Raw genomic sequence first — 23,424 nt, forward strand, 5'->3', positions numbered from 1 at the left:
TGCTTGGGAAGTGAATCATTGGACGGAAGATCTTCCTCTCTGTCTCTCCTCCTCTCTGTATATCTGACTTTCCAATAGAAATAAATCTTAAAAAAATATTTATTTGAAGGGAGAGTTACAGAGAGACAGAGACAGAAAGAGAAAGAAAGATCAAGCTGTTGCATTAGCTGACTCACTCCTGAAATAGTTGTAATAGCCAGGGCTGGGACAGGCAGAAGCCAGAAGCCACAGACTCCATTTTGGTCTTGCATGTGGGTGGCAGAGGCCCATGTAATCTAATCATCTTTGGTTTTCAAGGCACATAAGCAGGAAGCTGGATTGGAAGTGAGACAGCCAGGACTTTACATTGTACCCAAAAGGGATATCAGCATTACAGGCAGTGACTTCATCTGTGCCTTAATGCTTCCTTCCCAGACTTTTAACCATTTTATTATTCTGCTCTCTTTGGGATCAAAGAAAGGAGGGAAGCCCAGAATCAACAAATAACAAGGTCCCATGCCTTCCAGCTCATTACTTTTGAACTTCCCGCTTCTATTCATTGCTATCCACCATTTAACTTTATAAAAATATTTATTTATCTATTTTACAAAGGATATAGAAAGAGAGAGTTTTTCATCTGCGTGTCCACTCCCTAAATGGCTGTCATAGACAGAATTTGGCCAGTTTGAAGTCCAGAGCTAGAACTCCATCTAGGTTTTCCACATGAATGGTCCAGGCCGCAATACTTGAGTTGCCATCCACTGCTTCCTAGGCACACCAGCAGGAAGCTGTGTTGGAAGCAGACCAGCTGGAACCAAGCTAGGCACTTGGACAGGGATTATACGCATCATAAGCACTGGTTGGACCCACTGCCACAATGTCTGCCTCATCCTTTTAATGCTTCCACCTGGCAGGTGTGGCTGCAACCCACTGACCTACTTACCTTCCATGTTGTTCAGTCGTCATCCCCTGTTCTTTCCTTTCACATCCACATCCTTTATTGTGTTCTGTGGTTTCAACTTTTCTTGGCTCTCCTGTGCTGTCTCAAATCATACTGCATCTTCATTTGCTTTGGTTGCACATATGAAGTGGTGCTTTCCCTCAGGTATGTGTCGATAGTGGGAATTTTCTCTCCATGGATTCCCCTGGGCTGGGTTCCCAGAAAAACACTCCCTTAAGGTCCCTGATATTCATGGAGGAAGTGCTCAACAGGCAGGTTTGACTATAGACTGAGGAGTTTTCTTGGGAAGGCCAGATTTTTGCTAAACTCCAAGGACTGTTGCAGAATTTGCACGAAGTTACTTTGTGGACGTTTCCTTTCTTACATGCCGGGACAAAGGCAACTAAATGTACATCACTTTCAGTGTATATTTGCCCAGTGTTTGATGTTTAGGTGGTTCCCCAAGAGCTGCCCGAGATGGGACTGGTTCCCTTGTGTTTACGTGCTATGTGCTGAGCAACTGCAGCACATAAAGGGACGGCTTCTCCCCAAGCTCCACGTAAAAACCAATAACCCGGCCAGCAACCTACCTCAGCAGGTTCAACTGCCACATCCCGTATCAGATTGCCTGTTTAACTGCTGTGTCCCCCACCCTGCCTCTTTTTTTAAAGATTTATTTTCACTTATTTGAAATGGGAAGGAGGAAGAAAAGGTGGAGGGATAAACCTCAATGCCTATAAGACTGTATTGTGGAAAATAATAATTTAAAAATAAAATTTAAAAATTTAAATTTATTTATTTGAAAGTTACAGAGAAAGAGCTAAAGATAGGGAGCTAGGCAGAGACAGAGAGAGATCTTCCATCCACTAGTTCACTCCCCAATGTCGACAGCTGGGCTGGTCTGAAGCCAGGAATGTCTCCCAGGTCTCCCATGTGGGTGCAGGGACCCAAGGATTTAGAAAATTCTCCTCTGTTTTTCCAGACACATCAGCAGAGACCTGTGTCAAAAGTGGAGTAGCCTAGACTCAAACAAATATCCATATGGGATGCTAGCACTGCAAGCAGCAGCTTGACTTGCTACACCACAGCATCAGCCCCTTCTCTGTACTTTTGATTCAGCTTCCTGCTTGTGGAGGAAGGCAGCAGATGATGGCCCAAGGGCCTGGATCCCTGTTGTTTATGTGAGAGACCCACATGGAGGTCCTGACTCCTGGCTTTGGACTGTTCCAGACTTAACTGTTGTGAACATTTAGGGAGTGAACCAGTAGAAGGAGGATTCCTCTCTCGATTTCCCCTTCTCTCGTTTTCTAAAATAAATAAACCTGAAACAAAAATGAAATAATAACTTCAGTTGGTGTTTTCTTGAGAAGAAGTCATTTTTTGCCTGTGAGTGAGAAGAATCTGGAGCTGTTCCATATCAGAATACTCTTCGAGGGGGCAGCTTTTTAAAGGATTTGGAAAGGTAACTCTAGGGCCCACTGCGATGACTCCATTGGCCATATGAGCACGGGCTCACATCCCAGCTGCTCCCTGCTTGTGGCCTGGGAAAGCAGTAGAGGACGGCCCAAAGCCTTGGGACCTCTGCATCCACATGGGAGATCGGGAAGAAACTCCTGGCTCCTGGTTTCTGGCTTCAGATTGGCTCAGTTCTGGCTGTTGTGGCCATTTGGGGAGTCAACCAGCAGAGGAAAGATCTTTCTCTCTGTCCCTCCTTCTCTCTGTAAAGCTGTCTTTCCAACAAAAATGAATAAATCTTTAGAAAAAAATAAGGTAACTCTAGAAACTTGTGCGTGTCCTGAGAAGTTGCACTCAAGGACACTGAAGTGGATCACATCCTAACAATGATAATTACCACTTGGGAAGAAGCAGCTGGATTCAAGCTTCTTTAGCAATTTCATCCGTTCTTATTTTCTTAAGATTTATTTATTTGAGAGACAGAATCAGAGAGAGAGAGAGAGAGAAATCTTCCATCCACTTGTTCACACTTCAAGCCGTAACAGTCAGGAACCAGGAGCCAGGAACCCCACCCAGCTCTGCCCCATGGTGCAGAGGCCCAGGTACTTGGCCAGTCCTCCACTGCTTTCCCAGTCTAATTAGCAGGGAGCCAGACTAGAAACAAAACAGACCAGACTTCAACCAGTGCTGCAACATGAGATATCAGCATTTCCAGGGTGACTTAACCTGCTTAGCTGCAATGCCAGCACCTCAAGCTTCTTTCTTTCAACAAGTATAGGGAGACTTCAGAAAGTTGATGTAGAACAGGAGTTTGACTCAGCAATTAAAATACTGCCTGACATACATTTATCCCATATTGAGCACCTGAGTCAATTCCTGGTTCATTCCAGGTTTAATTTACTGATGTGCAGTCCCCTGAGAGGCAGCAGGTGATGGCTTAGGTGGTTGGGTCTCAGCCACCCCTGTGAGAAACTTGAATTCCAGGCTCCTGGCTTCAGTCTGACCTAGCCTCAGATGTTGCAGCTATTTGAGGGAGCCAGCAGGTGAAAGACCTCTTTGTCTCTGTCTGCTTCTTTAAGACACACACAAAAAAAAGTTCATCTTATAATTTTGAAATCAATTCATAAAATTTGTGGGAATTGTGTATTATGAAAAAACTATGCATGGATTTCAAAATAGACTTTTTTTTGAAGATCTTAAGTGAGTCTACTTTTATCTCCTTTACTTAGAGCCACCCATGAAGTTTTGCAATGATTTTGGAGGTGCAGCAGAAGAAGACAATATTCAGAATCCTTGGGGTACCTGCCCCAGTGCCCTGATACCTCGAGGCAGGGCAGATAAGCAGGTCCTACTGAGGGAGTTGGAGAAACTGGAGTGACCCACATACAGAGACCCCATGGAGCAGTACAGTCATGGAAAACCACCTTACAGCTTCCACCCAGCATATAGTGTCTCGCCTTTAGGTCAGTCTCCCTCGCCTGGTACCATTGGGCAGGATAGTAAGGCCTCTAGTGCTGTTGCAACTGGAGGCACCTTTGTAGAAAGTGCAACCATTGGATACTTTGCTCAGAACACAAAACTCTGAGTATGGTGAATAACACACAAATTTAGTATTTGTTCTAAGGGGTCAGCTCCTACTCTTTCTATATATGCTATAGAAACATAAAATAGTACTTGCTTACTTAAAGAAAGCTCTTTGTAAAGTTGAAACACTACTTTTTAAAAAGCTATAACATCAATATTGGGCATATAACTGGGTGGAAACTACAAATGAGCAATGTCAATAACTAAAGGAAAATGGGTTTGATATAAAAATATGAATGGAGTGAAGAAAAGGTCAAAGATGATCATGAGATGTTTTTAAGGAAATAGACTTTAAAAAACCAAATGGACTTTTTTGGTTAAAATAGACATTGCTCAGCAATTTCACTCAAAAATAAAAGGGGGGGTTGGGTGGGGCTTCGATGATAGGGATTTCAATGGTGGCAAAAAAAATAGGCTGAATAAACTATGGAGGGGAATACTATGAGAGCTTCTGAAAGTTTCAAAGAGTGTGTTTTTATATAGCAAGGGCTAAGGAGTGGATACTTGACTGTTTCAGTGTCTTCAATGAGAATAAAGAACTTTGCGATTCGAGTTCTACAATATAATGGCAAGGGCAAGTCCAAAACTTCTTCAGTTGGTTATACTTAATAAAGGACTCCATTTTATATGCCACTCTGTGATTGTGTGCTGGACTAGGGTGAAGCTATTATAGAATTTAAGGAGGGCTTCTGTATTTGTGTGTTTTTTGCTATTATATCAAAATGCCTGGGCTGAGTGTTTTCAAAGAAGAGGAGTTTGTTTAGCTTCTGGTGCTGGAGGTTCAAGGGCATGGCACTGGTATTTCAAAGTTCGGGTTAGGGCCTCATGGTTTGTAGATCACAATCGCAGGAGGCTAGTCTGAGGGGCGATCACATGACAAGAAAGGACCAGAAGGGTCAGCCTTACTCTTTTAGAGAAACAAACTAACTCAATGATCTCCTGGAACTACCTTAACCACTTTTAAGGGCAGATCCCCAGTGATCTGAGGCTCCTCCTCTGCTTACAGTTTCCCCACCCCAGTTCCAAGACCCTGAGAACCAAGTCTGTAGCACATGAACCCTTGGGACACAAGCCATGTGCAAACTCCTCACCCCTGGGTGCCAATCCTGTGTTTGCAATGCCTGAGAGCAGGGGCAACCTTCAGTTGTTGCACTGTGGGCTCCTGGCTCTCCTTCCTTAATTCTGGTTCTCTTCAGTGGTAGTGCGGTCGTTTCATTTTTGCAAAAGCCAAATCTTTTGTTTGCTTAGACAAGATCAGTCTTTTTATCTTCCCTTCTTGCTCTGAATTGGTGGGCTGAAAATAAAAATTCAGAATTTCAGGGGTCCAACATTGTGATGGAGCAAGTTAAGCTGCCACCTGTGACACCAACATTCCCATTTGAGTGCTGGTTCATGTCCTGGCTGCTCCATTTCCAATCCAACTCCCTGCTAATGTGCCTGGGAAAGCAGCAGATAGCCCAAGGGCAAGTGCTTGAGTCCCTGCATACACAGGGTAGATAAGCAAGAAGCTCCTGGCTCTTGGCTTTGACCTGGCCCAGCCAACAACATTATGACCATCTGGGGAGTGAATTAACAGATGGGAGATCTCTCTGTGTCTCTCTTTATCTCGTCCTGTCCTGATGTAGTGCTTGCCCTTCAAATAAAGAAATAAAAATCTTAAAAAAACAAACAAACATTTTACTTGTCTGAGTGTGAGATGGAAACAAGGTACTGATGTTCTATTGCACAGTGGGGTGACTACAGGTTAAAACAATTTCTTGTATATTTTTCATTTAAAATTTTTTACTTTATTTAGTTGAAAAAGCAGAGTTACAGAGAGTTGGGGTGGGAGGAGAAACAACAGGTTAGGCCTCTTTATGCTGATTCACTTTCCAAGTAGTCACAATTGCTGGGGCTGTGCCAAGCTGAAACCGGAAGCCAGGAGAATCCTTTGGGTCTCCTACATGGGAGCAAGCACCCAAGCATTTGGGCCATCCCCTGCTGCCTTTGCAGGTGCTTAGAAGGGAGCTGGGGGGAGATAAGCTTCTTCCTTTCCATCGGCTGCAACCATCGGGTGAACCAGGATGGGTGCTTGGGAGTACATCCAGGAGCTGTGGAGGAAGAAGCAGCTGGATTTGATGCACTTGCTGCTGCGGGTCTAATTGCTGGCAATACCTCCAGCATGCACTGGGCTCCCTTGCCCCACATGGCCTGACAAGGTGTGCAGTTGGGTACAAGGCCAAGCAAGGTTATGTCATATATAGGATTCATGTGTGCTATGGTGGCTGCAGGTGCCCAGTGCCTAAGGTGCGACCTACAGCAAGGCCATCCATCATGGTGTTAACCAATTCTAGTTTGCACGAAGCCTTCAGTCTGTTGCCGAGGAATGAGCTGGGCTCTGCAAGTCTTGAATTCTTACTGGGTTGGTGAAGATTCCACATATACATTTTTTGAGGCTATCCTCATTGATGCGTTCCATAAAGCTATCAGAAGAAACCCTGACATCCCATGGATCACCAAGTCAGTCCACTAGCACAGGGAAATGTGTGGGCCGACATCTGCAGGCTACAGGAGTTGTGGCCTTGGAAAGGGCAATAAGTTCTACACACTATTGGTGGTTCTAGTTGTGCAGCCTGGAGAAGGCACAACACCCTCCAGCTACAACGCTACCGTTAACACAAGTAATGTTTGTAAACTTCATATCTAATATACCATTTAGGACAGTGAAAAAAAGGAAAAAAAGGGGGGGGGGAGCTGAATGGGAAGAAGAGCAGATGGGACTTGAGTCAGCATTCACAGGAGATGCCAGCACTGCAGGTGGTGGCTTACCTTGCTATGCCATGGCACCAGCTCCTCTTGTATGTTTAAAAAAAAAATTACAAGAAAACATTTTGAATGCTTTCACCACAAAAAGGACAGATGTTTCTGGAGACAGTCACATATACCTGCTTTGAACATTACACAGCATACAGATGCACTGAAATGTCACATGGCAGACCATAAATATGCATACAGTCCTTATGCATCTGTTAAACAAAATAATTTTTGTGAATGTGAAAAAAAATAATCTTGATTTCATGTTGGCTCACTTAAAAAAAAAAAAAAGAATCTTCCAGTAGGAGATCCAAGGGCCCCTCCCAGGTTTGTCCCTGGGGCTGCGAGGAGGCCCCTGGCTCCTCGCATTTACATGTTAACAATGGGCCTCTCCTAGTCCAAACACTCTCTACACATCTCATGTTCATCTGCCTTATTAATAATTGGCTGCAACCTTTCCAATTTTCCCCTCTAATAGGCTTGAAGCATTTTGTTACTTATCACGTTATGAGCTCATTTCTCCTAGATTTTTTACATTAGTCAGCTAACGCCTTCAGGTAAATTGAGGGATCACCTGAGTAACTCGATGCTGATGAGGAAGGCTTTGAAGCAAGTGCCAGCCTAGACAGGACCAGAGTATTCTCTGAAAACCCGGACTAATTGTCTCTAGGCTGCTTGACACCATCGTAGCTGGGCAGCTTTCTTCCCAGCAGCAAAAAGTGCTCTGTGAACAAGCATCTGCACCGGGAAGCTGAAGGCCCATTACCCCCACTCATCATCTTTCATCCATCCATTTATTCTTCTACTTCCTAAGAGGCCTCATTTTCGAAGCTGTATATCTCATAATGGTAAGCCTGAGGTTGCTGTTAGCAGTCCAGACATGCTGCCTGGCTGGAAATACTTATGTCCATTTGGGAAGGTTCTTCCTTGAACATTTATTCTTGGAGGAAAAAAGAAAAAACCTCAGACACCTTAACTGAGAGATGTCTATTCTTCAGACTATATTCAGAATTGCAGCTTTCTGTTTAATAGTTGCGAATCACATTTTAAAAAGAATCTGATGTAGTTTTTGGAAGAAAGGAGCACTCCAACAGGTTTGCCATGTCCTGGGGCCTTGTTTCAGCTGGTTGGTTGGTTGGTTGGTTTCATTAGAGAAGCTAGAGACGTCATTCAGAAGGGCTGCTTGGCCGGTCAGGCTGGTCTCTCGCAAGGGAGTGAGTTCCCAGTCTGGTCCTGTGCTTTTCAGGGTAAGAGATGATTTGCTAGAGCCCCTATAGGCATTTGGTTTAGGGCTGCCTCTTGCTTAAGCAAAACCACAAGAAACTGACATGTGAACCACAAGTCCAGTTCATTCACATCAAAAGCAACACACCAGGCAAAATGGTCGAACAAGTGTGTTGTGCTCGTGTCTGTTGATGTCTGTCAAGTCTCCTGCTTCTCTACTGTAGGCAAGAACATCCCAGAACATTGTTCAGACCATTGTCTTCCCCACAGCAGTATCAGGGAACAATGATTTCTGGATCTAATATTTCTTTTTCTAAAACTTTCCATGCTGATGACCATCAATTCTAGAAGAGTTTTTCTTGAGATTGGTTCATTTGATTCACTCACTGCGACAGGCTCCGGGACCCATTCAGTGACATGACCCAGCCTTCCTAGCACGCCAGAGGACTGATGTTCTTCCATTTCTCAAGGCCACACGCTCAGCAACTACCCCTCTCTGTGTCTACCACTCTGCAGACACCTAACTGTAGCTCATACTCTGAGGGCTTCCCTGGTCCCAGGCGGCCTTTCCTGCAGGTCTAGATGGGCCCTGCTGGTAATGATTTTGATGTCAACCATGCAAAGAGAAGAAATGATCAATGGATCTGTGAATCAAAGCAAACTGAGGAACCGCTTCGCCTGCCTCAGTTGAACTTTGAACCTATTTAAACATAACAACGAGTAAATGTTACATAGGGGTCTCAGAAGGTTCCACTCCCCAACATACAGTGCACACAAAAGGACAAATAAACCAGTGAAAAGAAATTTTGTATTAAAAACACACCGCAAATCCATATAACATCTCCAGCCTATGCTTTCCCTATCAACTTCACATGGTTAAAAAAAAAAAAAAGTCTTATAAAATCTCCTATTTGTAGTTAGAAACCTCTCTGATGGGGCGTGGCACGACTGTTCGTGGATAAATCCTTGCTTTTAATGTGCTGGGATCCCGTATGGGTTCATGTCCCAGCTGCTTCACTTTCCATGCAGCTCCCTGCTTGTGGCCTTGGAAAGCAGTACAGGAATGGCGCAAAACCTTGGGACTCTGAACCATTGTGGGAGAACAGGAAAAGGCTCCTCGCTCTTGGCTTTGCATTGGCTTGGCTCCAGCTGTGGGAGCCAATTAGGGAGTGAGCCAACAGATGGAAGATCTTTCTCTCTGTAAATTTGCCTTTCCAATAAAAAAAAAAGCAAAAACCAACCCACCCCTCCCCCCCCAAAAGTCCTTTCTGATGAGAAGGTAAGCAATGTCTCCTTTGTGCTTTAAGTGATGTGTCGACAAGCAAACCTGTGCCAGTCTGTGTGGGTAGGGCTTGCTTGCTGAAATGCTCACTAGCAGCTGGGATGACTGATAACCAGACCAACTCCAGGCTGCTTCGCCGCTGCCCACCTCCTCTGCCCCTCCCCTTTTCAGTGGTGTGAAGAAGCAAAGGAAAACAAGCGAGGCTGGTTAGTCAGAACACCCTGCTCGCTGGGAAAACCACCATTGGAGGGGCCAGGAAATGACACTTTTGAGCCTCCTGTGGTACGTGAGGTCTAAACCGTGTGTGGTGTCATGTGAAACCAGGGAAACCCATACATTTCAGAAAACTCTGCTCCTCCCCCTGGGCTTGTTGATTTTTGATCTAGGTAAATTGAATCATGGGCTTCTTCAGAGCCAGTTCTGGTCCCTGCTGGAAGGCAAAGCACGCCTCTGGATTCTCTGGAGGGAAGCTACCCTTCTGGCAGTACTCAGGCCTTGAGCGAAAACTACCGCTCCACAAGGACTCTGGGTTTATGTAAGCTGGGACCACTGGACCATGGTGAGGGAAAGAGAAAGCCCAGGATGTTTTCTTTGTGACACAAAAACTGTCCCTTGATTATCTAGGGGAAACAACAGAATCCTTGATTAGGAAGAGACTCCAGCGATGCAAGCTTGAAAGCAGCCATTCCTCTTTTATTTAAATTTCATCTTTGCCTAGAGTTGAGAGCGGGAGGCAGCTTCCAAATTATTGAAAGATTTAGAAGTAACCAGAAGGTCACTGGGTTTGTGGCTGCATTTGGTTCCTACTCCTGTGCAAGAAAACAAAGTTTTGCAGGTTTCCTTAGGTATAGTTGAGTGCTTGAATACTTACCAACTGTTTTGTTAAGAAAAAAAAAAAAGGAAAGAAAGAAAAAGAAAATCAGGACTAGTAGGAAAATCACACTTGAAGTCCAGAATGTTAACTGATGTGGCTGGAATAAACATGCAAGCCAAGGTACTGACCTGTGGGGGATTTGCACATATCGTCCTGCTTACACAAGTTTGCATTTTCTATAGACTCCAACTTCTAAACATAAAGCTATTTATTTTACAGGCAGATGGACACACATACACACACACACACAAACCATGCTCCCATCAGCTGGTTCACTGTCACAAGGCCTCCTGCTGGCATCAAAACCAGGAGCCAGGAACTCAATCTTGTACTTCCGTGCTGGTGGTAGGAATCAAAGACTTGAGCCACCATGGCTGTTTCTCAGGATCTACCTTAGCAGGAGGGGTCAGGAGTGGAGCTGCAGCCAGGAATTGAACCCTGGTACTCCAAAATTAGTTGCAGACAACCCAAGCAGTGTCATATCCATTAGGCCCAATACCTAACCTGGGATGCAATTCAATTTTCAGTCTCACTATAATCATGTGAGGTAGTCATTCTACTTTTTCCTTCTTTTAAGATTTATTTATTTATAAAGATTTATTTATTTTTATTACAAAGTCATATATACAGAGAGGAGGAGAGACAGAGAGGAAGATCTTCCGTCCGATGATTCACTCCCCAAGTGAGCGCAACGGCCAGTTCTGTGCCAATCCGAAGCCAGGAACCAGGAACCTCTACCGGGTCTCCCACACGGGTGCAGGGTCCTGAAGCATTGGGCCATCCTCGACTGCTTTCCCAGGCCACAAGCAGGGAGCTGGATGGGAAGTGGAGCAGCCGGGATTAGAACCGGTGCCCATATGGGATCCTGGCGCGTTCAAGACGAGGACTTTAGCCGCTAGGCCACTGCGCCGGGCCCAAGATTTATTTATTTTTATTGGAAAGGCACATTTACAGAGAGACAAAGATCTTCCTTCTGCTGGCTCATTCCACAAATGGCCAGAATGGCTAGAGCATAGCCAATAGGAAGCCAAGAGCCAGGGGTTTCTTCCAGGTCTTCCACATTGCTTTCCCAGGCCACAAGCAGGAAGCTGAATGGGAAGTGGAGCAGCTGGGACATGAACTGGTGTCCATATGGGATGCTGGCATTTGAAGGTGAAAGATTAGCTAGTTGAGCTTTTGTGCCAGCCCTCTGTTTTTGTTTTTAATCAGGTAACAGTCTGAGATAGTCATACGCCCATTCCAGAGCTGCTTTATAACTTTGGGTTCCTTGTACCTCAGTTTCTTTATTGATCAACTGGGGCTAACAGTATCCACCTGTGGGGTTGTTCCTCTATTTATTGAACAGATTATTACTGCACGTTCTTGAAGCATCAGGCTTTGTGAGGAAACACTGCTGAGCGATGCCGAATGAGTTTCACTGCCTTCCTGGATCTCACAGCTCAGCAAGGGAAATGAACAAGTACGCAAAGAACAAGTTATTTCCCAAAGCACTGAGTGATAGGAAGAAAAAGACCAGGTTCTAGTATGTTTTGATTGGTTTGAAGAAAAGCCTTCCTGAGGTGAAAAGACATTTAAATGAATGGATTAAAAAAGAAATTAGCCAGGCAACGGCTGTGTACTGCAGGCAGACAGGGAACATGTGCAAAGGCCCTGGAGTGAGAAAGACCCTGAAGACTGCAGAATCCAAGCAGATGACGCTTGGCAGAGGAATGTGATGTGGGCTATGGAGTCAACAGAGGATAGGTTGGTGCTGGTGCTGCTGGCTTGTAGCGCAAAGAAAGTTGTTGGAATTTTCTTCAGTATAGGGTGATGCTATTACAGGACATTAACTCCAGGCAAGACTTGAGCAGGGAAGAAGAGGAAGTCAAAGCTTCTGTTATAGAATTAAATGAGATAATCAATGTTTAACATCTGGTACAATATTTGACATGATGATTGCCCAGTTCACATGAGTAGTTTTTACTGATAATAACTATTAATGTTAATAATTCACTGTGGTATCAAATGTAACATGCACCCCTGAAATCATGTGTCCTCCCTGATTTCAGTCACTGTGACTGTAAATGTCCCACTGGTCCAGGTGGGACTTGAAGCTCATTCTGATCCTATGCATCTTACCTTTCCATTGTCCACATAATTGCATGTGTTAAAGCAAATGTTTTCTCGAGCTGGTTTGTGAACACTTTTCACTAAATTAGTATACCAATCTAGAGAAGAAGATATCTCTTGAAAATAATTTATTAACCAGATATCACAGTATTTTTGTCTATTTTTAAATATATATTATTATTTCTTTGAATGGCAGAGAGACAGACACAAACAAACTCTCCCATGCACTGGTTCATTCCCCCACAGCTAGGAGCCAGGAACTCAATCCCCATCTCCCACGTGGATGACAGCGATCCAAGTGCTTGAGCCATCCACTGACCTTCCCAGGATTTGCCTTAGCAAGAAGCCAGCATTGAGAACGGAGCTGGAACTCAAACCCAAGATGGGGGCATCCCAGGTGTGGGATGTTGGCTGTCAGACCATACACCTGCCGCAGCAATACTCACTTCTGTTAGATTCACTTCTGACCCAAGTGAGGATGTATATAGGGAAAATGTCTTTGGAGAGCTTGCTCTCTAGTTGGTTTGTGATGTCTCCTCAGGCCGCAGGCAGTGGGGCGGCATCTGGTCTTGCTTTACCCCATTAGGCACCTGAAGCGCAATAGGCTTGAGTGTTGTCTGTACCTGAAAAGAAAAGCACAGAGCAGAATACACAGCAGCTGTGCATGGATTTCCAGATGTGGGCAAGCCTTGGCTGCTGGACTAACTGCACCCTCCTTACAACCCCGGCGCAGGAGAGGATCCAGTCACATCCGTCCACCATGTCTGACACACACACAAGGGTCCATCCAAAAGTTCATGGCAAAAAAAGAACCAAAATTTGAGTCTATTTTGGTGCAGACATTTTTGAAATTCATGCAGAACAAGGGATGTTCAAAGAGTTGGTGAAAAATGTGTACTATTGAAGAAAACAAGGTGTGGATTTCAAAACTCTTGTGCACCAAAATAAACTTCTCTGATCATTCCTTTTCCACATACTCTTTGAAGTTACCTTGTACAAAGAGCTCAACAATTGTCATCTGTGGAGCCTATTATTAGAAGACTAAAATACCTGCTCTCCTTTATGTGACCCATTTAATTCCAAATAAAAAGGGTAATTCTGCTGTTTCCTGTAGAAGGGCTCTGGATATTAGAAAAGGTTTGTCTGGTGACCTTTGATATCTTATCTCTGACCCCCATTTGGCCCCTGAGCCAGGATAAGAGTTGGAAAAGAGACCCCCCACCCCCGGGTCTGGGACCCTGGCTCCAGCTGTCGCGCCTCCCGAGGGTCCCCTGGAAAGTCACCGATTAGCAGCTGTGGGAGACCAGGGCCCTCTAACGCGGCTGCAAATTACACTTGGAAGCTCGGAGTCGGCTAAGCCAAGGGTCTGGGGTTTTGTTCCCTCTGTCCTCTGCTTTTCTAATTATCCCCGTAATGCTCTAATGCTAAATAATGATGCTGCTAATGCTCGCTGCCTTTCCCGCACAGGTGCCAGCTGGTACCTCGCCGGGCAGCTGACCGCGCCGCGCACAACACTAACTCACAGGGCCCAGCCCCTGCCCACACAAACCAAACAAAGAAAGCCCGGGCTTCCGACCGAGCCACCCCGCCCCTCCCCTCGCTCCCCTCCCTGCCCTCCCGCGCCTCCCCGCCCCTCCCTCGCCCCTCCCTCGCCCCTTCCCCTAACTGCCCTCCCTCCCACCGGTGGTTTCTTCCTGCAACAGAAATCCAGGAAACCACCCCCCACCACCACCACATTTCCTCTGCCCACATTTTCTCCAGGGCCTGACTCACACACAAGTCAGCTTGATTTGGAGTTCCCTTTGCTCTACCCCGGGAGAAACCTCAGCTCTCCCATTCATTTCTAGGCTTGCCGGACAAGGTGGCTTGTTTCTGAGTCTGAGAATTGACCTTTCATCAGTACCAAAAAAAAAAGGCATCTTGAAGACAAATAACCGTAGAACAAATGTGAGGCTGTTGGCTGGTCTGCGCTCGCTCGCTCTCTCTCTCTCTCTCTCTCTCTCTCTCTCTCTCTCTTTCACACACACACACGCACACTTTACACAGTCGTCCACCCAGCAGGCTTCAGCAGACATCTGCGGGATGAGCCGCTTTCGGTCTTTACAGCCCGAGTATCATTGTCTCTGCGGTGCTGGTTGAGGTGGCTGGAAGGGCGGAACAGCAGGCCGATCTGGCACACAAACAAATTTACATGTGGACCGACGGCTCTGCCCACCTTGCGCCTAGTGGCTGACTTGTTGCCAGCAAAACCAAACAAAAACAAGTGGGGACGGGGGACCGGGGTGGGGGGAGGGGGACGAGAGTCACTGTTCCCCAACTGGGCGGAGACGCCTGTAATTCTGACAACAAGAACACTATTGGGGCGGGAGGTTGGGGAGTGCTCACAGCCCATCAGCTGGGGGACAAAAGACAAAGAACAAGGTGGGGCCCACGGCCCAGCGCGGGGCACGCCCCGAGGCGCCCAAGACTTTGGGAGTCCGCCCCCTGTGTGCCCCTGCAGAGCCCCGCCTCAGCTTTTAACCTTGACTTCTCCTTGCCTAGCTTCTTGCACCGTAGGAAAGGCGGTCCAGATGGGCATCCTGAGTGTGACGACGTCCCCACCTGTCCCCGCGCAGATGTCACACTTGGTACCCCACCCCCCGCCCCGGGCCTCGCCACGCCGCCCACGAAGTCCGCGAGCCCTGCGCACACCAGACTTGGAGGCGCAACCCGCAGCCTCCCCACCCTCCTTGGCTCTCCTCGCCTCCTCTGCCTCGGCCTGGCCCGGCTGGGACCGCAGCGCCCTGGCCTGCACAGAGTGTCCCCGCCAGGGTCCCAGGGAACAATGGCGAGCCTGTGCTCCGCAGGCTTGGGGGACGGCGTCCTTTGCAGCTGGCGCGTCCTTCGGGGATGCGCGCCGGGCAGCTCCATGGGGCTGGGCCCCGCGGGGACATCTGAAGCCCTCCCGACCCCGACACCAGCGCTCCCGGACAACAGAGTCGCCGGTGCAGGGAGAGTACTAAGCAGCGACAGACCGGAGACGGCTCGAGGGATGTAATTGACGCTGTTGTTCTTACCAGTCCGGTTTGGGATTTCACAAACGCTACCTGTTTCCTTCCCATTTGTTGCTTCTGTCTGTCCTTTCCTCCACAGAGGCAGTCGCGATATTTTGAGCTAAGGTGATAAGACCGCGGGGGAAAAAAGGATTTTACTGAAGGGAAAGACAGAGAGGGGCCGGGAAACACGGTTAGGAAAAGAGGCGGAAAGAGAGGCAGCTTAGTCTGTCCATCGTGCACCTTCCACTAATTGTCCTCAGAACACGCAGGAAAAAGTAGTCCTCCAGACAGGTACCCTGGGAAAGATTTTCCCAGCTTCTACCACCACTTTCCTCCTTTACAAATAAGCCTCCTGCCCTTCAAGGATTTTTTTTTTTTTTTGTGAAAGCACTATAGGCCTGCAAAAATAATGACAGCAGCAGCAGAAAAGGAAGGAAGAAGGTGGTCAATTGCTACTTCAGGCAGCTCCTGGCCCTGGAAAGGAGCCTCCCCGCAGCCTGTCTTAGGTGCTTCTCACTTAGGATAACCTTCTGGAATCTTTGGACCAAGGCTGCCCCTCCCCCGCCTGGAACTTCCTTCAATGCCTTTGGCATTGGGGAACGCTTTGTGCACTTTATCAAGTTTTAGTGCCCCAAATGAGTGAGTGATGAGCCCCAGAGTGGAATAAGAAAACGGTCCCTGAACACAAACCAAGTCTAAATCCATTCCTTTTCTGTTTTGGACTTGAAGTGGTCCAGTGGAACTCGGGTCAGAGAGCAGGCCTGCGGAGCTTTGCTGGGGCTGGCTTCGGCAGTGGCCTGCTCACAGTTACAGACGGGGATTTGAAGCAATCTGTTACAATCTGATTGCTCCAAGGGATGGAAGGCTCTGACCACAGGCTGTTCCCACTCCTCTTGCAGGCAAGGAGGACTGGGCGGGGCAGAGCAGTGTGCTCAGAGAGCCAGCAGCCCTGCAGATGGCTGTGTCAGCTTGTGGTTTACAAATGACCAAGTCAGGTTGAAGTCTCAGTCACTGTAGTTACAGGCAACTGTGATTAGTCCCACAGTTAGTGACCCAGTTATGGCACACCCTCTTTTAAGAGACTACCATTCAAACCCTTGCTAGCTTGGTTTCATAAAACAGTTCAAGCAAGAGGAAAATGCACACGCAGGGTCTGGATTCACGTAGGCCTGGAGTTGGCTTGGCTGAATGGGAAGAAATCTGAGGTCTGACTTTAGTGCACTTTGGCGATTGCTATCCAAGGTCAGAGGGACCCTTTCTGAGGGGAATCTGTTTGGGGAGCTTTGACTGGACTCTTGTATTTTTACCCATTTGTAAAATGAAAGTAAGGAGTGAGGAAGGCAGGAAGGGGAAGATAAACCTTAAATATGGAGGCATCTTGTGGCTTCTTACTTTTTAAAAATAGCACTTCCACCACAGTGGCCCAGGAACTTGTAAACACAAATCTCCAGCAATAGTAAACAAATTAGTCTAAGTTCTTTTATCTGAAGAGTAAGTGGAACAAGTTTCTTTCTCTCTCTTTCTCCCTCTCCCACCCATGTACCCCCCCAAAGAGAAAAATGCAAAACAAAAATTTCCCCTCTTCTTAAAGGCTTCTTTGCTGGGGAGAGTCTGTTCACGAACAAATACTCTTTTATTCCAGTGGTCTCCAAAAGTTCATAAGCAAAAAAGTGTCCGACGTCTGGTTACCCACAGTACCGTCTCTGGCTGCATAGTGGCGCTTTTCTGTCCTGAATTTGTGATCTGCTATCAGAGTCCTTTAATTTCTCAGAACAGAAGGCTCTTTGGGAGAAAAGGGATGGGGGTGGGGAGCAGCACTGGAATCAGCCTTTTTTTTTTCCTTTTGCTGTTTTCTTCCAGTCAGCAAGTCATGGTGCAGTTCTTCTGATCTTTCTCCAGATCTCACTGAGGCCAGGGCTGTGGAAGGGTTAAAGGGGCCACCGGTGGGTTTCCCTGCGGGGGTGGGGCAGCTGGGCTGGCACCACCTTGGAGCTGTCCATGAAAAGGAGCCTCCCCACTCCTGACACCCTTTATCTCCTTTGGAGATTTTCCCTTTACAGCCTGTTTAATACGATCTTCAGTGATGACCGTCCTTTCAAAGCCTCCGGTTGCCTTGAAGCACCAGGAGCCTCCAGATAGTCTCAACATACCAAACGAGACTCTGCTGAGATGAAAGAAGAGGCAACCGACTAGGGGCAAGATGGACTCTCTCTTTGAGAGACAAGCAAAAATAATGATTTGTAACTAAATTTTGGTGGCCGATCAGCAAAACATTTTAAGCCCCCATGCTTGGGTCGAAGCTTCCATGTCAATGGAGTTGATCTGACTCACTTTGCCCCAGTAAAAGCCAGGTGTTCTCCCAATGCATAGGAGATGGGAAGGAGTTGGATACACTATGGCCACGCTCTCTTGAAGCTTATAATCCAGGAGAGAGAAACAGAAGTAGTAATTTAAAAAACAAAAGAAGAAGGTCTATTTTTTATATGAAAGACAGAGTTACAGAAAAAGAGAGAAGAAATATTCTTACAGAGAAAGAGAAGAGATATTTTATCACTGGCTCACTTCTCAAGTGGCCACAATGGCCAGTGTTGGGCCAGGTTGAAGCCAGGAGTCTGGAACTCCAGAGGGGTCTCCCATGTGTGTGGCATTGGGCCATGCACTTGATTATCCCATGCTGCTTTCCCAGTGCATTAGTAGGAAACTGGATCAGAAATGGAGCATCTGGGACTTGAATTGTCACTCACGGGATGTCAGCATTGTAGGCTGGAGCTGAGATTTCTGCATTACAAAGCTGGCTGGCCTCAAGAAGCAATTTTTAAAGTAACATTTAGCTATGGATAAGTGTTTAGAAGATAAGAAGGTCTGATGGAGAGAAGGTCATTACAAAGGAGCCTGTGCTTTTGCTGGAATCTGAACCCCAAAGGCAGGCAGCCTGGTGCCACTTGAGAGACAGGGTCCCAGCAGAGCAGCTCAAGAAGGCCTGAGGCTGGCTGGAATGAGCTGCCTGAATCAGAGAGAGAGAGAGAGAGAGAGAGAGAGAGAGAGAGAGAGAAGGCCAAGTCACAGGGTCAGAAACAACAGATTGGAGAGGGTATCCGGGCCCTGCACTTTGTGATTCTTCCGTGCTTGCCAGAGTTGCCAGTTGACACAACTCCAGGGGTGCCCTCACTATAGCAGCCTGCCAGCAGGCAGCACGGACCTGCTTCCCTTCCACTTGCAACCACTGAAAAAACTGAGAAGTCTGGCCCTGGCCTCTTTATCTGCAAATCTTCACATTGACTTTAAACCTGACCCTATTTATAGAAGGCAGGAGAGGCAGCTTTCTCACAGCAGAACAATGGTGTTTGAGGGTGGGGGCGGTAGGGATGGGGGCTTGGCAGGCTGGTGGGGACACGCTTATGTGACACAGCTGGGAGGTGAGGGAGGGGCCCCCAAGATGGGTGGGTGATCGTCAGAAGTCATGCTCTGTGACCTGGATGTACTTTCCTTTCTCCTTTTTTTCTTTCACTCTTTAAGGACATACTTTATCTATTTGAAAGGCAGAGCTGCAGAGAGAGAGGGAGAAATAGGGAGAGGGATCTCCTACCTGCCAGTTTCCTCCCTAAATCATCCCAAAGGCCAAATCTAGGACCTAAAAGCTCCTTCCAGGCCTCCCTTTTCATATTTTGGCATGGAGCTGTCTCAGAAGAAAAGAAGCCAGGACCAGACGTGGTGTTCCAGTATTAGATGACTGTATCACAAGCAGTGACTTAACCCACGGCGCCACAATACCAGTCCCTCTCTTTAGGTAGATATCCAAGAGCTCAGATCGGCTCCAGATGTCTTCAAAGAGCCTGGTATGCCCCTCCCTCCTCCTCCTTCCTGCCAGTGCCAGTGCCAGTGCTGGGCAATGGGCTGTGGGGTTGCTCTGCCTCTAGAAGACAGCACCAAGTCACCTAAAGGAGCCATCTCCCTTTCTGCTTTTCCGCTCTTAAACTTAGATTCTTGATAGGCAAGGGTTCCCTTGTTCTTGAGTAGACAAAGGGAAAGAGGAAGAAATAAAGGAAGATCATGTGAGTGAGCAGGAAGAAACGGAAGCCAACTGCGTTGGGACAAGGGCCTGGGAGAGTCCCTTTATTCCCAAGTCTCCAAACTAGGGCAAGAAAGTGGTTTTCCTGCATAAGGAAATTTACATGCTCCAACAATGGCTTTCCTGGCCTTTGCTTATTTATTCATCTATTATTGGAAAAGCAAATTTACAGAGAGAAAGAGAGATCTTGTGTCTGTTGCACAAGTATGTGCAACAGCTGGAGCTGAGCTGATTCAAAGCCAGGAGCCAGGAACTTCCTCTGGGTCTCCCATGCAGCCGCAGGGTCCCAGATGCCGTATGGGATCCTGGGCATGCAAGGTGAGGGTTTAGTCAGCAAGCCATCATGTTGGGCCCTGGCCTTTGCTCTTACAGGTGAATGAGTCCCCAATGGGGGCTCTCAGTGGGTGTCTATTCCTGCCTCCATTGCTTCCAGGGCCTCTGACTCCTTCCCGATTTGCAGAGCTTTGGGCAGGGGACTCTGGGAACTTCACTCTGAGCTGATCTCTCTCTCCTTGGCCTCCCAATGGCAGCCTTGGGTAAGAAGGCTCCCTGCTTACTCTGCCTGCACAGAGGCGGCAGCTGAGAAGAAGCAGAGACCTGAGTCTGAAAGCCCCAGTTCCTCAGCGAGGCCCTTGGACTGATTCTTGCTTCCAGTCCCTTTTAACTTCAATTGTCTGCCAGCACAGACTTCCAACTATCTACGTAAAAGAAAACTGTTACCACCCAAACTCCCCTGGTCATTCTTAGAACTCTCAGACAGCTGATTTGAATCCTAGATTTGCCATTGACTGGCTTTATGGCCTTGATAAATTTGCACAAGGGCACTTTAAAACATTGGTAGAAAAATCAGATTAAAAGATGAGTTGTGGTATTGAAAGTTAGGCCACTGCTCCTGACACCAGCATCCTGTATGAGCATCAGTTTGAGTCCAGGCTGCTCCACTTCAGATCCGACTCCCTGCTAATGGTTCCTGAGATGTCAGTGGAAGATGACTCAATTCTTCAGGCCCCTACATCCATGTGGGAGGCTAGGATAGCGTTCCACACTCCTGGCTTGAGCCTGGTCCAGCTCTGGCCATTGTTGTCTTTTGGGGAATGAGCTATCTATTGGAAGATAGTTCTTTAACTTGAATTTTCAAATATATTTTCCTAAAAGAAAAATGAGAAAAAAGAGTTCATTTTGGTACCAAAAAACATTTTTAAATTCATGTATGATTTTTGATATGTTTTAAGTAAAATTTTTGAAGTTCCTTTGTAAACATGGATTTCAAAGAGATTTTGGGGAGCCAGTGAAATAGCATTATCAGCTGATCCTCTGCCTGCAGCTCCGGCATCTTGTATGGGTAGCTGTTTGAGTCCCAGCTGCTCTATTTCAAATCTAGCTCTCTGTTAATGGCCTGAGGAAGCAGAAGAGGGTGGCTCAAGTCCCTACGACTCTGCATCTACATGGGACTCAAACTTGCTCTCTTAAGGGATACCCAAGTGTCTTTATTTACCCTCTCTACCTCTTCACACATTCTTGTTGTTGTTTCTGAGACTGTTGAACGAGTTCAGTTCCTGAGCACCTTTTGACAGTCAGTGATGCTGCGGTTACCCTTGAACCAGCCCCCAGGCTCCACGTTTACTTCTGTGATGGCCCTGCCATGAGCACATTGGCTCCACAGGTAGCTCGTGGGCAGAGCGAGCTTTCTGGCCTTGTATCTAGGCCTCTCTGTTCGAGAACTGTTTATTCTTCTGAATGATATGCTCCTGCTTGGGCATAGCAGAAGGTTTTCTGACTTCTGTCCACCATAGGCTTAATGTTAATAGGGATTGATTTGCGTGAAAGCTGAAGTGGATGGATTAGAGTGGGGACGAATTGTAATGACAAGAAAAGAGTCAAGAGAAAAAAAATGTGTAACATCTCGGACTAGGTGTGATAAGGGATGAGGAATTTCAGGTGTGATAGTAATGTAGCAATAATAAATGTTATTGTTGGTGGTGTTCTCTGTCCTTGTCTTCTATTTCCCTTTTAAGTCTTGTACCTTGAGATTATAATGAAAATGACTCAAAGGGCTGGCTCTCTGAAAGAGAGCCTAAGAGCATTGCTTGATGCATTATTGCTTTCGTTATTCTAGAATTTCCAAAACCTGCATTGAGGGTTCAGCATTGGGGATCTAAATGCAAAATACTGTGCTTGCATGGAGTCTATACTGGCACAGTGGAGACAGATAACACAAACAAGGAATTATATTATAGGTTGGCAGGTGTTCTGGGTAGTCAGGTACAAAAAATCACTGATAGGAGCACATGTTTGCGGTACATAAGCTTAAGCATGGAGATAAGGCCTCCTGAGAAGACCACAGAAACTAAACTGAGACATGAGAGAACAGTAGGAGGCAGCCAGGTGAAGGAAGAGCTCCACACTGAGCTCCTGGGGTACAGTTACAGGGTATACTCATAGAGTACACACAAGGCCTTCAGGCAGAGAAACCTGACTTTTTGAGGAACTGAAAGAAGTTTGGCCTGGGGAAAGTGTGGGCGGGATGTTGAGAGTTAGGACTAGAGAGAATGCAATGAACAGGGCCTCATAGATCATGCACATGAGTTTTGCTTTTACCCTAAAAGGCCAAGGAGAGGCAGGGGAGGGTTTAGTGTGTGTGTGTGTGTGTGTGTGTGTGTGTGTGTGTGTGTGTGTGTGTAAGCACATATGTGAACATTGGCCTGATTTGAGTATTAGCAGGTTGTGTAGCTATTGGAGAGAAAGCAAGATCGAGGCAGGGACAGCAGTGAGAAGCTGTTGCACCTGAACAGAAGCAAAGTGAATCTAGGTTAGGACAGAGAAGTGGATGAATTGGAGAAATATTTGCAATTTTGTAATAGGTTGACTAGGAGAGGTGGAGAAGAGAGGAGGATCAAGAGTAACTCAACCTTTTTGACTTGAACAACTGGGAGAATCTTAGTGATGCTCACTGAGCGAGGAAATATTCAGGCGAGGGTGGAGGTCAAGTGGATGGGTTTGCTTTTGTGCATTTGGAGTTTGCAGTTCCTGAGAGACACACAAGCAACTTTGAGTTTGGGAACACGGCTATTATTGGCAAAGCCAGGCGCAATCCTGAGGAAATGATTACCTTCCCGTGTTGTGCTGGTTCCTGCTGGAGTGTGAGCTCTTTTGGCTGCAAGGAAAAGAGGGTCACCTAAGCTCGTCAAATAAGATGTGGTACTGTTGGAATTCAGGGTGATTCCTGGAGAGTGATGTTCATGGGGAAGCTAGGAGGATGGACACAGCCCTTTTGGACCACGCAGGCTGACATGGTCACTTGCCACTTGGTTTCTGTTCCCTGCCCACACAGACCAGTATCCTCTACTTCTTCAGGAGGCCTCCATCCTCTATGGTTTTGCTCTCAGTAGAACAGACACCTGCCCTGCTCCTTGGTTGACCAAACTTCTTCTTTTTTTTTTTAAAGATTTTATTCATGTTTATTGGAAAGCTGGATATACAGAGAGGAGGAGAGACAGAGAGGAAGATCTTCTGTCCGATGATTCACTCCCCAAGTGAGCCGCAACGGCCGGAGCTGTGCCGATCCGAAGCCGGGAACCTGGAACCTCTTCTGGGTCTCCCACACGGGTGCAGTGTCCCAAGGTATTGGGCCGTCCTCGACTGCTTTCCCAGGCCACAAGCAGGGAGCTGGATGGGAAGTGGAGCAGCCAGGATTAGAGCCGGCGCCCATATGGGATCTCGGTGTGTTCAAGGCGAGGGCTTTAGCCGCTGGGCCACACCGCCGGGCCCGGTTGACCAAACTTCTGAGCAGAAAAGCTTACTATGGACTTCACTGTATTGTACGCAACTCTACAAATTCTTGAGCAGAGAGGATTGGATTGGTCACTGGGAATTTAATGGTGGTTTGGGTTAGGTGACCATCCTACGCTCAGGCAATGATGGTGACATGTATATCTGTGTGTGTATGTGACTCTGTGTATGTGTGTGGGTGAGTGGGGGAAGACAGTGATATTCTGTTTAAGGAACTTGTGTCAGTTGTATTACAGAGTACAGAACTTGTTAGGACAGAATGTTGATATTTATTTGCTTATTTAATCGATT

General features: G+C 46.8%; 1 pseudogene; it reads left to right on the forward strand.

Annotated features, from left to right (window-relative positions):
• The first annotated feature begins 6,021 nt into the window (after nt 1-6,021).
• On the forward strand, nt 6,022-6,643 carry LOC101527395 (large ribosomal subunit protein eL15-like; annotated as a pseudogene).
• The last annotated feature ends 16,781 nt before the right edge of the window (nt 6,644-23,424 follow it).

Source organism: Ochotona princeps, chromosome 9 (assembly GCF_030435755.1).
Source record: "Ochotona princeps isolate mOchPri1 chromosome 9, mOchPri1.hap1, whole genome shotgun sequence".
In the NCBI taxonomy this organism is placed as follows: Eukaryota; Metazoa; Chordata; class Mammalia; order Lagomorpha; family Ochotonidae; genus Ochotona; species Ochotona princeps.